We start from the raw sequence: 16,303 nt of genomic DNA on the forward strand, positions 1-16,303 counted from the left end.
ACCAGGTAGCTGCATTGTTAAGAAGTTGCCACCTGCTGTGTTTCATGTTAGTTGTCAGAGCTCAGTGTGTTTCACTCAGTCATTGCTTTAGGCAGCCCCTACACCCTGACGGCCTATGCTCACCTCATGGTAGCGTTAGGCCAGGGTGGTATCTATACAATAAGCAAAATTACAGTATATCTCAGTGGTGTTTCTTCTATATGGCGTTCTAAGTATGTAAGATATGCATCAAATAAGGAGGCAACTTGTTAGTAATTTAAAACATTTTAATTTATTGTATTAGTCTTCCAAAAATATTTTCTGTTAAATGAAGTGAGCTTTTTTTTTAGAAACTGTGTTAGAGATTGGCTTAACAAATAATATTGTATCAACAAGTGTACATTCATACACCTGCTTAGATGGGGCTCAGATGGGCTGGCAAAAGGGCAGGAGTGCAAATACCTCATGAGTCATTTTTGTTTTTACAGATGAGGACCAGAACTAAGAGGCCAGTAGGATTTCGTTTGGTGCTGCACTCAGCAACTGTATAGCCATTGACTAGGTCTCCCTGGCCCATAGAAATGGTCAAACAACAAATGAATCCACCAGGCGAAAAAATTGCCATAATGTAGCCATGCTAATCCTGCTCGAGAATACAACTGCCAGCTGATCATGAATTGCTAATTCTGCATATCTTCCCACAACAGCTTCTTGTCGGAAACACATGGTAATGTAGCAGCATCATATGCAGCTTTTTATCTTATTTTCTGCGATGGGATTCTGTGTTGTGTGTGTTTGCGCGTGTGTGCATAACTTTTTTTTTAAAATAACTTTATTTTCATCATTTAACAAATAACTTATTGTTCAATACAAGCACCTGTAACTTTCAAAAGCAATGTTTTAATCATGCGTGCATACCAGGATTACACATTACAGAGCTACCTTGGTTACCTGCTAGTGTTACATATTCTGTGTTGAGTATCCAGGTGCTCTCTCTATAAATATATTATACAGTATATCATTTATGTTGCACTTTTATCTGAACATTACACATTTTAGTTATATTTCTAATTATCTGTGCTGGTATAATGATTTATGTCTACCTAATTAGTTCTGAATATGTTTCATTGACCTGTCATATTCTGAGTTACACTTCCTTTTCTGAATAGCATTTCTTAGCAAAAGAAATCACCAGCCGTTAAGAAAGATATGATGTGTGAACTTGAATATAAAATGTAAATTATACTAGAGATGAGCGGGTTCGGTTTCTTTGAATCCGAACCCGCACGAACTTCACTTTTTTTTCCACGGGTCCGAGCGACTCGGATCTTCCCGCCTTGCTCGGTTAACCCGAGCGCGCCCGAACGTCATCATGACGCTGTCGGATTCTCGCGAGGCTCGGATTCTATCGCGAGACTCGGATTCTATATAAGGAGCCGCGCGTCGCCGCCATTTTCACTCGTGCATTGAGATTGATAGGGAGAGGACGTGTCTGGCGTCCTCTCCATTAGAATAGAGATAGATAGATTAGATAGAGAGAGATTGTGCAGAGTCGCAGACAGAGTTAGTTTACCACAGTCAGTGACCAGTGCAGTTGCTAGTTAACTTTTATTTAATATAATATATCCGTTCACTTCTCTCTGCTATATCCGTTCTCTGCCTGAAAAAAAAAACGATACACAGCACAGTCAGTCACACAGTGTGACTCAGTCTGTGTGCACTCAGCTCAGCCCAGTGTGCTGCACAGTCATCAATGTATAAATTAAAAGCTTATAATTAATTGTGGGGGAGACTGGGGAGCACTGCAGGTTGTTAGCAGGAGCCAGGAGTACAATTATATTAATTAACAGTGCACACTTTTGCTGCAGGAGTGGTGACCAGTGCCTGACCACCAGTATAGTATTGTTGTATACTACTAATATCTCTTTAAATATCAACCAGTCTATATTAGCAGCAGACACAGTACAGTGCGGTAGTTCACGGCTGTGGCTACCTCTGTGTCGGCACACGGCAGGCAGTCCGTCCGACCAGAATTGTATTATTTATTATTATATACCTACCACCTAACCGTGGTTTTTTTTTCATTCTTTATACCGTCATAGTGTCATCCTAATTGTTACGAGTATACTACTATCTCTTTATCAACCAGTGTACAGTGCGGTAGTTCACGGCTGTGGCTACCTCTGTGTCGGCACACGGCAGGCAGTCCGTCCGACCAGAATTGTATTATTTATTATTATATACCTACCACCTAACCGTGGTTTTTTTTTCATTCTTTATACCGTCATAGTGTCATCCTAATTGTTACGAGTATACTACTATCTCTTTATCAACCAGTGTACAGTGCGGTAGTTCACGGCTGTGGCTACCTCTGTGTCGGCACACGGCAGGCAGTCCGTCCGACCAGAATTGTATTATTTATTATTATATACCTACCACCTAACCGTGGTTTTTTTTTCATTCTTTATACCGTCATAGTGTCATCCTAATTGTTACGAGTATACTACTATCTCTTTATCAACCAGTGTACAGTGCGGTAGTTCACGGCTGTGGCTACCTCTGTGTCGGCACACGGCAGGCAGTCCGTCCGACCAGAATTGTATTATTTATTATTATATACCTACCACCTAACCGTGGTTTTTTTTTCATTCTTTATACCGTCATAGTGTCATCCTAATTGTTACGAGTATACTACTATCTCTTTATCAACCAGTGTACAGTGCGGTAGTTCACGGCTGTGGCTACCTCTGTGTCGGCACACGGCAGGCAGTCCGTCCGACCAGAATTGTATTATTTATTATTATATACCTACCACCTAACCGTGGTTTTTTTTTCATTCTTTATACCGTCATAGTGTCATCCTAATTGTTACGAGTATACTACTATCTCTTTATCAACCAGTGTACAGTGCGGTAGTTCACGGCTGTGGCTACCTCTGTGTCGGCACACGGCAGGCAGTCCGTCCGACCAGAATTGTATTATTTATTATTATATACCTACCACCTAACCGTGGTTTTTTTTTCATTCTTTATACCGTCATAGTGTCATCCTAATTGTTACGAGTATACTACTATCTCTTTATCAACCAGTGTACAGTGCGGTAGTTCACGGCTGTGGCTACCTCTGTGTCGGCACACGGCAGGCAGTCCGTCCGACCAGAATTGTATTATTTATTATTATATACCTACCACCTAACCGTGGTTTTTTTTTCATTCTTTATACCGTCATAGTGTCATCCTAATTGTTACGAGTATACTACTATCTCTTTATCAACCAGTGTACAGTGCGGTAGTTCACGGCTGTGGCTACCTCTGTGTCGGCACACGGCAGGCAGTCCGTCCGACCAGAATTGTATTATTTATTATTATATACCTACCACCTAACCGTGGTTTTTTTTTCATTCTTTATACCGTCATAGTGTCATCCTAATTGTTACGAGTATACTACTATCTCTTTATCAACCAGTGTACAGTGCGGTAGTTCACGGCTGTGGCTACCTCTGTGTCGGCACACGGCAGGCAGTCCGTCCGACCAGAATTGTATTATTTATTATTATATACCTACCACCTAACCGTGGTTTTTTTTTCATTCTTTATACCGTCATAGTGTCATCCTAATTGTTACGAGTATACTACTATCTCTTTATCAACCAGTGTACAGTGCGGTAGTTCACGGCTGTGGCTACCTCTGTGTCGGCACACGGCAGGCAGTCCGTCCGACCAGAATTGTATTATTTATTATTATATACCTACCACCTAACCGTGGTTTTTTTTTCATTCTTTATACCGTCATAGTGTCATCCTAATTGTTACGAGTATACTACTATCTCTTTATCAACCAGTGTACAGTGCGGTAGTTCACGGCTGTGGCTACCTCTGTGTCGGCAGTCGGCAGGCAGTCCGTCCATCCATAATTGTATTATTATTATAATATATACCACCTAACCGTGGTTTTTTTTTCATTCTTTATACCGTCATAGTGTCATACTAGTTGTTACGAGTATACTACTATCTCTTTATCAACCAGTGTACAGTGCGGTAGTTCACGGCTGTGGCTACCTCTGTGTCGGCAGTCGGCAGGCAGTCCGTCCATCCATAATTGTATTATTATTATAATATATACCACCTAACCGTGGTTTTTTTTTCATTCTTTATACCGTCGTCATAGTGTCATACTAGTTGTTACGAGTATACTACTATCTCTTTATCAACCAGTGTACAGTGCGGTAGTTCACGGCTGTGGCTACCTCTGTGTCGGCAGTCGGCAGGCAGTCCGTCCATCCATAATTGTATTATTATTATAATATATACCACCTAACCGTGGTTTTTTTTTCATTCTTTATACCGTCGTCATAGTGTCATACTAGTTGTTACGAGTATACTACTATCTCTTTATCAACCAGTGTACAGTGCGGTAGTTCACGGCTGTGGCTACCTCTGTGTCGGCAGTCGGCAGGCAGTCCGTCCATCCATAATTGTATTATTATTATAATATATACCACCTAACCGTGGTTTTTTTTTCATTCTTTATACCGTCGTCATAGTGTCATACTAGTTGTTACGAGTATACTACTATCTCTTTATCAACCAGTGTACAGTGCGGTAGTTCACGGCTGTGGCTACCTCTGTGTCGGCAGTCGGCAGGCAGTCCGTCCATCCATAATTGTATTATTATTATAATATATACCACCTAACCGTGGTTTTTTTATACCACCTAACCGTGGCAGTCCGTCCATAATTGTATACTAGTATCCAATCCATCCATCTCCATTGTTTACCTGAGGTGCCTTTTAGTTCTGCCTATAAAATATGGAGAACAAAAAAGTTGAGGTTCCAAAATTAGGGAAAGATCAAGATCCACTTCCACCTCGTGCTGAAGCTGCTGCCACTAGTCATGGCCGAGACGATGAAATGCCAGCAACGTCGTCTGCCAAGGCCGATGCCCAATGTCATAGTACAGAGCATGTCAAATCCAAAACACCAAATATCAGAAAAAAAAGGACTCCAAAACCTAAAATAAAATTGTCGGAGGAGAAGCGTAAACTTGCCAATATGCCATTTACCACACGGAGTGGCAAGGAACGGCTGAGGCCCTGGCCTATGTTCATGGCTAGTGGTTCAGCTTCACATGAGGATGGAAGCACTCAGCCTCTCGCTAGAAAACTGAAAAGACTCAAGCTGGCAAAAGCACCGCAAAGAACTGTGCGTTCTTTGAAATCCCAAATCCACAAGGAGAGTCCAATTGTGTCGTTTGCGATGCCTGACCTTCCCAACACTGGACGTGAAGAGCATGCGCCTTCCACTATTTGCATGCCCCCTGCAAGTGCTGGAAGGAGCACCCGCAGTCCAGTTCCTGATAGTCAGATTGAAGATGTCAGTGTTGAAGTACACCAGGATGAGGAGGATATGGGTGTTGCTGGCGCTGGGGAGGAAATTGACCAGGAGGATTCTGATGGTGAGGTGGTTTGTTTAAGTCAGGCACCCGGGGAGACACCTGTTGTCCGTGGGAGGAATATGGCCGTTGACATGCCAGGTGAAAATACCAAAAAAATCAGCTCTTCGGTGTGGAGGTATTTCACCAGAAATGCGGACAACAGGTGTCAAGCCGTGTGTTCCCTTTGTCAAGCTGTAATAAGTAGGGGTAAGGACGTTAACCACCTCGGAACATCCTCCCTTATACGTCACCTGCAGCGCATTCATAATAAGTCAGTGACAAGTTCAAAAACTTTGGGTGACAGCGGAAGCAGTCCACTGACCAGTAAATCCCTTCCTCTTGTAACCAAGCTCACGCAAACCACCCCACCAACTCCCTCAGTGTCAATTTCCTCCTTCCCCAGGAATGCCAATAGTCCTGCAGGCCATGTCACTGGCAAGTCTGACGAGTCCTTTCCTGCCTGGGATTCCTCCGATGCATCCTTGCGTGTAACGCCTACTGCTGCTGGCGCTGCTGTTGTTGCCGCTGGGAGTCGATGGTCATCCCAGAGGGGAAGTCGTAAGCCCACTTGTACTACTTCCAGTAAGCAATTGACTGTTCAACAGTCCTTTGCGAGGAAGATGAAATATCACAGCAGTCATCCTACTGCAAAGCGGATAACTGAGTCCTTGACAACTATGTTGGTGTTAGACGTGCGTCCGGTATCCGCCGTTAGTTCACAGGGAACTAGACAATTTATTGAGGCAGTGTGCCCCCGTTACCAAATACCATCTAGGTTCCACTTCTCTAGGCAGGCGATACCGAGAATGTACACGGACGTCAGAAAAAGACTCACCAGTGTCCTAAAAAATGCAGTTGTACCCAATGTCCACTTAACCACGGACATGTGGACAAGTGGAGCAGGGCAGGGTCAGGACTATATGACTGTGACAGCTCACTGGGTAGATGTATGGACTCCCGCCGCAAGAACAGCAGCGGCGGCACCAGTAGCAGCATCTCGCAAACGCCAACTCTTTCCTAGGCAGGCTACGCTTTGTATCACCGCTTTCCAGAATACGCACACAGCTGAAAACCTCTTACGGCAACTGAGGAAGATCATCGCGGAATGGCTTACCCCAATTGGACTCTCCTGTGGATTTGTGGCATCGGACAACGCCAGCAATATTGTGTGTGCATTAAATATGGGCAAATTCCAGCACGTCCCATGTTTTGCACATACCTTGAATTTGGTGGTGCAGAATTTTTTAAAAAACGACAGGGGCGTGCAAGAGATGCTGTCGGTGGCCAGAAAAATTGCGGGACACTTTCGGCGTACAGGCACCACGTACAGAAGACTGGAGCACCACCAAAAACTACTGAACCTGCCCTGCCATCATCTGAAGCAAGAAGTGGTAACGAGGTGGAATTCAACCCTCTATATGCTTCAGAGGTTGGAGGAGCAGCAAAAGGCCATTCAAGCCTATACAATTGAGCACGATATAGGAGATGGAATGCACCTGTCTCAAGTGCAGTGGAGAATGATTTCAACGTTGTGCAAGGTTCTGATGCCCTTTGAACTTGCCACACGTGAAGTCAGTTCAGACACTGCCAGCCTGAGTCAGGTCATTCCCCTCATCAGGCTTTTGCAGAAGAAGCTGGAGGCATTGAAGAAGGAGCTAACACGGAGCGATTCCGCTAGGCATGTGGGACTTGTGGATGCAGCCCTTAATTCGCTTAACAAGGATTCACGGGTGGTCAATCTGTTGAAATCAGAGCACTACATTTTGGCCACCGTGCTCGATCCTAGATTTAAAGCCTACCTTGGATCTCTCTTTCCGGCAGACACAGGTCTGCTGGGGTTGAAAGACCTGCTGGTGACAAAATTGTCAAGTCAAGCGGAACGCGACCTGTCAACATCTCCTCCTTCACATTCTCCCGCAACTGGGGGTGCGAGGAAAAGGCTCAGAATTCCGAGCCCACCCGCTGGCGGTGATGCAGGGCAGTCTGGAGCGACTGCTGATGCTGACATCTGGTCCGGACTGAAGGACCTGACAACGATTACGGACATGTCGTCTACTGTCACTGCATATGATTCTCCCCCCATTGAAAGAATGGTGGAGGATTATATGAGTGACCGCATCCAAGTAGGCACGTCAGACAGTCCGTACTTATACTGGCAGGAAAAAGAGGCAATTTGGAGGCCCTTGCACAAACTGGCTTTATTCTACCTAAGTTGCCCTCCCACAAGTGTGTACTCCGAAAGAGTGTTTAGTGCCGCCGCTCACCTTGTCAGCAATCGGCGTACGAGGTTACATCCAGAAAATGTGGAGAAGATGATGTTCATTAAAATGAATTATAATCAATTCCTCCGCGGAGACATTGACCAGCAGCAATTGCCTCCACAAAGTACACAGGGAGCTGAGATGGTGGATTCCAGTGGGGACGAATTGATAATCTGTGAGGAGGGGGATGTACACGGTGATATATCGGAGGGTGAAGATGAGGTGGACATCTTGCCTCTGTAGAGCCAGTTTGTGCAAGGAGAGATTAATTGCTTCTTTTTTGGGGGGGGTCCAAACCAACCCGTCATATCAGTCACAGTCGTGTGGCAGACCCTGTCACTGAAATGATGGGTTGGTTAAAGTGTGCATGTCCTGTTTTGTTTATACAACATAAGGGTGGGTGGGAGGGCCCAAGGATAATTCCATCTTGCACCTCTTTTTTCTTTTCTTTTTCTTTGCATCATGTGCTGATTGGGGAGGGTTTTTTGGAAGGGACATCCTGCGTGACACTGCAGTGCCACTCCTAGATGGGCCCGGTGTTTGTGTCGGCCACTAGGGTCGCTAATCTTACTCACACAGCTACCTCATTGCGCCTCTTTTTTTCTTTGCGTCATGTGCTGTTTGGGGAGGGTTTTTTGGAAGGGACATCCTGCGTGACACTGCAGTGCCACTCCTAGATGTGCCCGGTGTTTGTGTCGGCCACTAGGGTCGCTAATCTTACTCACACAGTCAGCTACCTCATTGCGCCTCTTTTTTTCTTTGCGTCATGTGCTGTTTGGGGAGGGTTTTTTGGAAGGGCCATCCTGCGTGACACTGCAGTGCCACTCCTAGATGGGCCCGGTGTTTGTGTCGGCCACTAGGGTCGCTTATCTTACTCACACAGCGACCTCGGTGCAAATTTTAGGACTAAAAATAATATTGTGAGGTGTGATGTGTTCAGAATAGGCTGAAAATGAGTGTAAATTATGTTTTTTGAGGTTAATAATACTTTGGGATCAAAATTACCCCCAAATTCAATGATTTAAGCTGTTTTTTAGGGTTTTTTTAAAAAAACACCCGAATCCAAAACACACCCGAATCCGACAAAAAAAATTCGGTGAGGTTTTGCCAAAACGCGGTCGAACCCAAAACACGGCCGCGGAACCGAACCCAAAACCAAAACACAAAACCCGAAAAATTTCCGGCGCTCATCTCTAAATTATACTAGCACTACCTAACTGCATGAATTTATACCAGTCAATCTTCTAAAGCTGCACGCTTGCGCTATTTATGAGGTAATTGTCATATATTTCTGTATAAATATTTTTAAATCTAAACCATTTTAACTTTTTTATAGCCCTACACACATGCCGATTTGTTTGAAAGATATGAACGATCTCGTTCATAAATGAATGAGAACTCGTTCATATCTTTCAGTGTGGAGGCTCCAGCGATGAACGATGCGCGGCCCCGCGCTCGTTCATCGCTGGTCCCCCGTCAGCTGTGCATGCAGGCCAATATGGACGATCTTGTCCATATTTGCCTGCACTTCAATGGAGCCGCGTGACGGGGGGAGTGAAGAAACTTCACTCCCCCCGTCACTGCCCCCCCCCCCCTGCCGCCGGGTCGCCCGTCGGCCGTATTGGCCGTCGGGCAACTCGGTGGCGGATCGGCATGTCTGTAGGGCCCATTAGTTTAAATGGCCAATAATAAAACTAACATTAGTACACATCCCAAAACGTTTACTAACTCAGTGATAGACAACACGATACACTCTTAGACTGGGGTGTGTTAACAGAGGAGGTGGCCCATGTGCAGACTCTGAGTGGGCCCCCACCTCCTCACGGCACAGGTCTCCAGAGACATGGTGTCCGCCATGTTCCGGAGTCTAAATCTCTGCTGCACATGCACGTGGCCATTTTGGCGACAATTTTTTCACTGCGGCTCCGATGTGGGATGCCAGAAAGATAAGTAATAAAACATTGGTGCAATTTGTGGGGTGTGGGCCCCCCTGGACAAAGGGGCCTATGTGCACTGCATACACTGTACCCATTTTAGAAACTCCAACGATGTGAGGGGCATACTGGGGGCCCTCTAACCTCCAAAAGGGCCACAAATTTCCCATATTATCAGTAGTAAGTTAAATTAATACATTTAATCAATACAGATTTAATCAAATACACATGTAGCCACACTCATCATTGCCACAATGTGTATGCCCAAGGTTGGGTTCGCGTGACCGGTGGTTGGGAGACCACCGGTCACCATACCGACGCCGGGATCACAGCTTTTAGATTGCCGGTGGGGGAGGGGTGAGTGCAACAGGTTCTATTCCCGCTGCGCTCACCACAGGTTCTATTCCCACTCTAAGGAGTAGGTATAGTCCCTGTTGGTCGGAATGCCGACTGGCGGGCTATTCAGCGTTCAGGATCCAGGCATCGGCAATGTGACTGGTGGTCTCCCGACCACCGGTCACATAACCGCATCCCGTATGCCTGTACAAGCTGCATTATAGACCATGCTGTAAATAGTCGCATGAATGAATAAAGGAATGAATGAATAAATGAATGAAGGAATGAAATGTATGCACAGTGGCAAATAAACAAATTGACTTTGTCTACAACTCTGAATCTTGCAATGTGTCCCACATGGCTTTTCATCAGTAATGTTTGATGATACTGTATGTGATTATGTTATAATTTAGGAGTAACATATTTCTTATGCACCTATAGGGAAACAGATCTGTTAATTGCCTGTATATTTACAAAACTTGCACAAAAAGAAATTGACCAAAAAAAATAACTGAGCACTAAATAAAAACAGCATCATTTATGTTATGCAAGTATCAATTTAGGTTAAATGTTTTTATTGAATTTATAAATGGCACCAGAGAATACATTCAATTATTGTACCAATATTTTTTATTATTTCTACAAAGGCTGCATAAAGCTTATTCTTTCTCCATTATGACCCCTGCTGATATTATTTAGCACATCTGCCCACATTGTAAATAGATGGCTCAGGCAAAATGTTAAATCTGTATTTGTTTATAGATGTATATTTGGATTTTATATACCGTGTATCTAGCATAGCTGTAAAATTATACTGTACTCAAAGTCAAATAAGATGAACGCATAGAAGGTTAAAGAGAAAGCACAGAGGGATTTATACCATTATGTGTAATTACCGAGGTTAACATTTAGAGCCTTGCTTGGAACATTCTCCAAACAACAAACCGAGTGCATGGTTAAGTATAAATAATATAGGTTTAAAACTCGCAGAGTAAATGGCCTGAAAAACAAACACAAGACAGCCTAATGTAGCAATCAAGCAGGAGAATTACGTGTCCCCTAAATAGCTGTAACCTGTTTGCCAGGAGGAAAACTGCTGGAACGGAGTTTTGAAAGATGTTGGAATAAACACTGATAGAACAAACTCTTGAGACTATTTGCAAATAATAGATTTCTAAGGAGCCCTTGTTTTTTAAACCTGCACCACTGGGGGAGATTAGGCTCATGGACTCCATGGGGTAAATTTACTAAGATGGGAGTTCTAATTAAGATGGGATGTTGCCCATATCAACCAACCAGATTCTACTTCTCATTTACCTAGCACCTTCTAGAACAGGCATTCCCAACCGCGGTCCTCAAGGCACACCAACAGTGCAGGTTTTAGTGATATCCAGGCTTCAGCACAGATGGTTAAATCAAAATAACTGAGGTACTAATTAAATCACCTGTGTTCAAGCCTGGATATCACTAAAACCAGGACTGTTAGTGTGCCTTGAGGACCGCGGTTGGGAAACACTGTTCTAGAAGATAATACCTGGAATCTGATTGGTTGCTATGGGCAACACCCAATCTTAAATAGAACTCCCATCTTAGTAAATTTACCCCCATGTTATAATGCAAACCAGTCCAGGCTGTCTAACTCTGTGGCATACTTGCCTACTTTTGAAAAAGCATTTCAGGGAGATGTGAAAGTAACAAAGAAAAGTGGAAGGCTGCGCTAAATAATGTATTCTAACAATGATGATATTAGTATATTACTGGTACAATTTATTAACAGATAATATGGCTATATTCTTATGATCAAATATCATAAAATGCATGCAACATATATAAAACTTGATAAAATCATACAATGAATGTAGTAAAAAGGGGTTACCCAATTGGTCAGAATGAACATTAGTCGGTGAGTGGAAGAGTCCGTTCCAAATTAGTCCCCCAGATCGATCTGAGTCCGGTATATATGAATGTATAGGAGGTAAGCAGTGTCCCATGAGATGAAGATTACCGCTAGAGGAATCGGTGCTCCTGAATTTCGAATGGTGAGCTCCTCATGCAATGCGGATTGTAGAAGTTGTCGGTCCAATCTGCTATTTAAATCCTCTAATTCGTATATGGTGATCCGGAATTTGTATGGGGGGTGGTTCGGTCTTCCAATTGGTAGTCTCTGACTTTGGGTCCCCTGTGCACCTGACGCGTTTCGCTGCGTTCAGCTAGCAGCTTTTTCAAAAGATGTGAAAGTAACACCTATCAGCGCGGACGTGTACTGCTACATCTGAGAGGCGGGTCATAAACATGACTTAGAGCCAAATGTAAATGAGCCCCAAAGTTAGTAAGATCTACTTGTTGAAGAAAAGTAACTGATATTTTTCAGGATTTGTTTGTGTATTGTGGTTACAAGAGGGTCCATGGGGTATATTCAATTAGGGTCGAAAGCTGTCGTCTGTCGAAAAGAAGGCAGTTTTCTACTTTTATTCAATCCCAGCTATTTTTATTCGACAAGTCGGGGTATTCGACTTGTCGAATAGTACGTGAATCGGTGGTATAGCTGCCAATTCACGTACTTTTGAGGGAAAAGGGGCCAAATTCAACAGGATTTGGCCCTGTTTCCGACCATCTCAGTCCGACATAAAAAAATGTCGGACTGAGATGAGGGACCTTACAGGAGGAGAGGGGAGAGAGCCGCGGGGAGACGGGGGAGAGCAGCGGGCAGACAGGGGAGAGCAGCGCTACAGCACAGCGCTGCAGGAGGATGTCTCAAAGCCGCCCCACTCACGGCAGCATCCACCCAGCTCCAGCAAGTGAGGTAATGCTTGCTGGAGCTGGGTGGACACTGCCGTGAGGTCTGGCGGCTGTGAGACATCCTTCTGCAGCACTGCTGTAGCGCTGCTCTCCTCCGTCTGCCCGCGGCTGTCCCCGCTGGTCTCCGCTGGTCTCCCCCCTCTCCTCTGCTCACAGATCTCATCTCAATTCGACTTTTTTTAAAGTCAAATTGAGATGGGATTGAATAGGGGTTGTCGGATCCATTCCGACAAATGCATGTCGGAATTGATCCTACCCTCATTGAATATACCCCTATATATTGTAAGTGGCAATGAAAAACCTTATTTAAAATGCATGTAGCCATAGGGATCATTGTGCCTTATAACCAATGCAGGGAAATGGCACGGATGATTCCATTTGAATGTATGTATCTATGATTTCTTTTTTTCCCCAAGAATATAATAGCTGTATAATGGGGATAAATGTAATCAGGGAGATTGCTGGTCTATTCAGGGAGTCAGGGAGATTGCTACTATTTCAGGGAGTCTCCTGCAGAATGAGGGAGGGTAGGCAACTATGCTCTGTGGCTGTTCAAAGATTTGGGGCTAGATTGTCCTTTTTTTTCTTCTATGGGGAATATGTTTGTTAAATAACAGTATACAGAAATGAACAAGTAAGTAATAAGAGGAAACATTTAAATAACCCCGTACATCTATGTGAACAGTTTGCAGGAAGCTGTTTCAGTGTTGCAGGGAATGCGTTTGTTAAATAAAAGAATAAAGAAATTAACAAGTAAATAATAAGAGGAAACATTTAAATAACCCCATACAGCTATGTGAACAGTTTGCAGGAAGCTGTTTCAGTTTTAGTTAGAAATGTAAAATGAGTTCTGTAGAAGGATGCAAGACAATAATTCATGAGCTCTTATACTGTAAGAAAAAAAGTATATTTGTGAAATTGTCATAGACTGTAGACCAGTATTCTCAACCTTGGTCCTTAAGGCACATTAACAGTCCAGGTTTTAGTGATACCCATGCTTAAGCACAAATGGTTATATCAAAATAAGGTAAGTCATCTGTGCTCAAGTATAGATATCCTTAAAACCTGAACTGTTACTGTGCCTTGAGGACCATGGTTGGGCTCCTCTGCATAGAGCCACTGTGCAGTTTATATAAATGCTTACTTATCTAGAGTATCGTAGTGTCTGGTCATCAAAATAGAGATTGATTTCACAGTAAGGCACCCTATGGTTTACCACACTACACATACCCATTGGTCTGCATTTTATTTTCAGTGGTGTGTAGTCAAGATGGTGACTTATCTTCAGATGGGATAATCTAAAGGAAATTACTGACATCTCCTCAAGAAATAGGTTTAGGGCTAGATGCATCATCACTTGGAAAGTGATAAAATGAAGAGTGAAAAAATACCAGCCAATCATGTCCTAACTGCCATTTCATAGGCTGTTTTTGAAAAATGGTAGTTAGGAGCTGATTGTATGGTACTTTTACACTGTCCATTTTATCACTTTCCAAGCGATGATGCATCTGGCCATATATCTTCCATGTTTACTCTACTGAGCACAGTATTATGCAGAACAGACTCAAAGACAGTGGATAATCTAAAGACTGTCTGAGATGAAGCTGGTGTCATGTCAGGCAATTTTTTGTGAAGCCAAACAACCCAAAGTTCAGGATTATTGGGAGGGGTGATCTAAAACATGTTTGGGTGGTATTGGAAAGAAAACAGACTTTTGTCGAATGGTTAGATGGTATACCAGGTCATAAAAGGTAGAACACAAATAATAGTGACATTCTGTAGAATCCCAGAATATCTGTATATCAGGCAATAAGTGCACCTTGAGTTGGTATTTTACATGCAATGCAGCATTCAGCTGCACTTGAGGACTAGGATGTGAGGGCATGTCTCTAGGCAGACATCAAAACCAAAAACATGGAAGTATTGTAATTGTACTTCCTTTTATGCATGATTCCAGTTTGAATGGCAAGCATAAGTGAAACATTAGATTTTTGCTTAGGACCAAAACCCTACCAGCTAACTAAATAAAATAATTTTCCATGCGGTAATTTAGAAAACAGGATGTGCTACACTGTACATCTACTAGTGCTCAATGAAGAGGGGTTTGATTGAACTGTTCTTGAAGGAAAAGTGACTGATCAATAAAGGTTTCAAAAGATAGCTTAGATCAGAAGGCAATTTCAACTGAAAAAAAAACAAGATCTTATTGGGCTTAATGAAGTGAAGAGTAAGTTTGAAGGAAGGTACATTGAGTCTGATGTCTTGCTGCAGACTCATAAATTATCTCCTGGTTAAAGATGCAGGATGGTAATGACCATGGATATAGGTTTTGAGTTGGAAAAAAGCTTAATGTAGAGGGTCCAGATTTCCTTCAAACATCTTGGTAACTGGAGAAACTGAAATCTTCAACAAGAACTCCTGAAAAAGGAACCAGTAAAGAAAGTTTATTAATCTGAAACAAAATAGTTAATAGCAAACTCTACCAATGAAAATAAATCTGTGTAGCCATTATGTCAAAACCAGATGCAGACATAAAGTTTAATGACATGTCTGTCAGACCCATGGCTTCATTAAGAATAGTCAAATTTAGTGGGGAACCCATGCTTCCTTCCCAACAGAACCTCATCCATTTTTAAGACTTGGCAAGATGCAGGTGCTTACCAAGTTCTGTGTACAGAAACCTTGACACATCTCACTCGCTCACAGCTGCAAGAGCAATTTCTAGCTCTTCTATTCCCTTTATTCCCATTTTTATAGGCTATTAGCTATGTGAATACTATTGTCAGGGGGTTGCAGGACTTAAACCTGCTTTATGGCCTAGACAAAATGTTTTACCGGGGAACCCCTCTCCACATCATCTATTTATGTTCACTCTCATCCTGTACTTACCCTAGAAGCAGGCATTGTGGGTCTACAGAAATGGAGAGTGGACTATCTCACTATGAAAACTATTCTGGAAGCCTATAATAAACTAAATACTATCTTATTTTCTGTGTCGTATATAGAGATGCACCAAAAAATTCTGCATATGTCATATGTTACCCCCGAATTTAAATTCATTCATGGTGAGGCACCCACTTTTCATTGTTATAAATGTAGGCTACCTGACACAGATATTATGCATTGTTTACAGCACTGCACTCAGGTCCAAACATTATAAATGGCCCTTCAAACTTATATCACCAATACTTGCTAGCACAGCTAACATTTACGATAAATAAATCTTGGGCCATTTGGGGCCTATAGCCATGTAGGAATTTGTGTAAATTGACCAGAGGCAACCATGTGTTACTTACAAAGCTCCCAGCAGCAGCTAAAAAAAACCCATATTATCTCAATAGATCTTCTCTGTGACCCCTTGTCCATAACTTTGTTTCTCCCCAAATTTTTGTTGTTATTCTTTGTGGCCTCTACATTTAAAAAAAAAATTACCAATTTTTTTTTCTATTATATGGCTTCCATATACCCACACACTGTCGGTTGTCTTAAAAGAAGCTTTACAGAACTCCTTTCATCTAACTACTTGGTATAATCTACAAGTGATCAGTGCCAGTGTTCCCT

General features: G+C 43.0%; 1 protein-coding gene across 1 annotated transcript in view; it reads left to right on the forward strand.

Moving 5' to 3' along the window:
* Window positions 1-16,303, forward strand: part of SNTG1 (syntrophin gamma 1) — a 1,036,287-nt gene that overhangs the window by 211,088 nt on the left and 808,896 nt on the right. The window contains exon 2 of the mRNA XM_063923704.1: window positions 468-706. The gene's annotated coding sequence lies outside the window, so the exon portion shown is untranslated. The remainder of the gene's footprint in view (window positions 1-467; window positions 707-16,303) is intronic.

This window comes from Pseudophryne corroboree, chromosome 5 (genome assembly GCF_028390025.1).
Source record: "Pseudophryne corroboree isolate aPseCor3 chromosome 5, aPseCor3.hap2, whole genome shotgun sequence".
Classification (NCBI taxonomy): Eukaryota; Metazoa; Chordata; class Amphibia; order Anura; family Myobatrachidae; genus Pseudophryne; species Pseudophryne corroboree.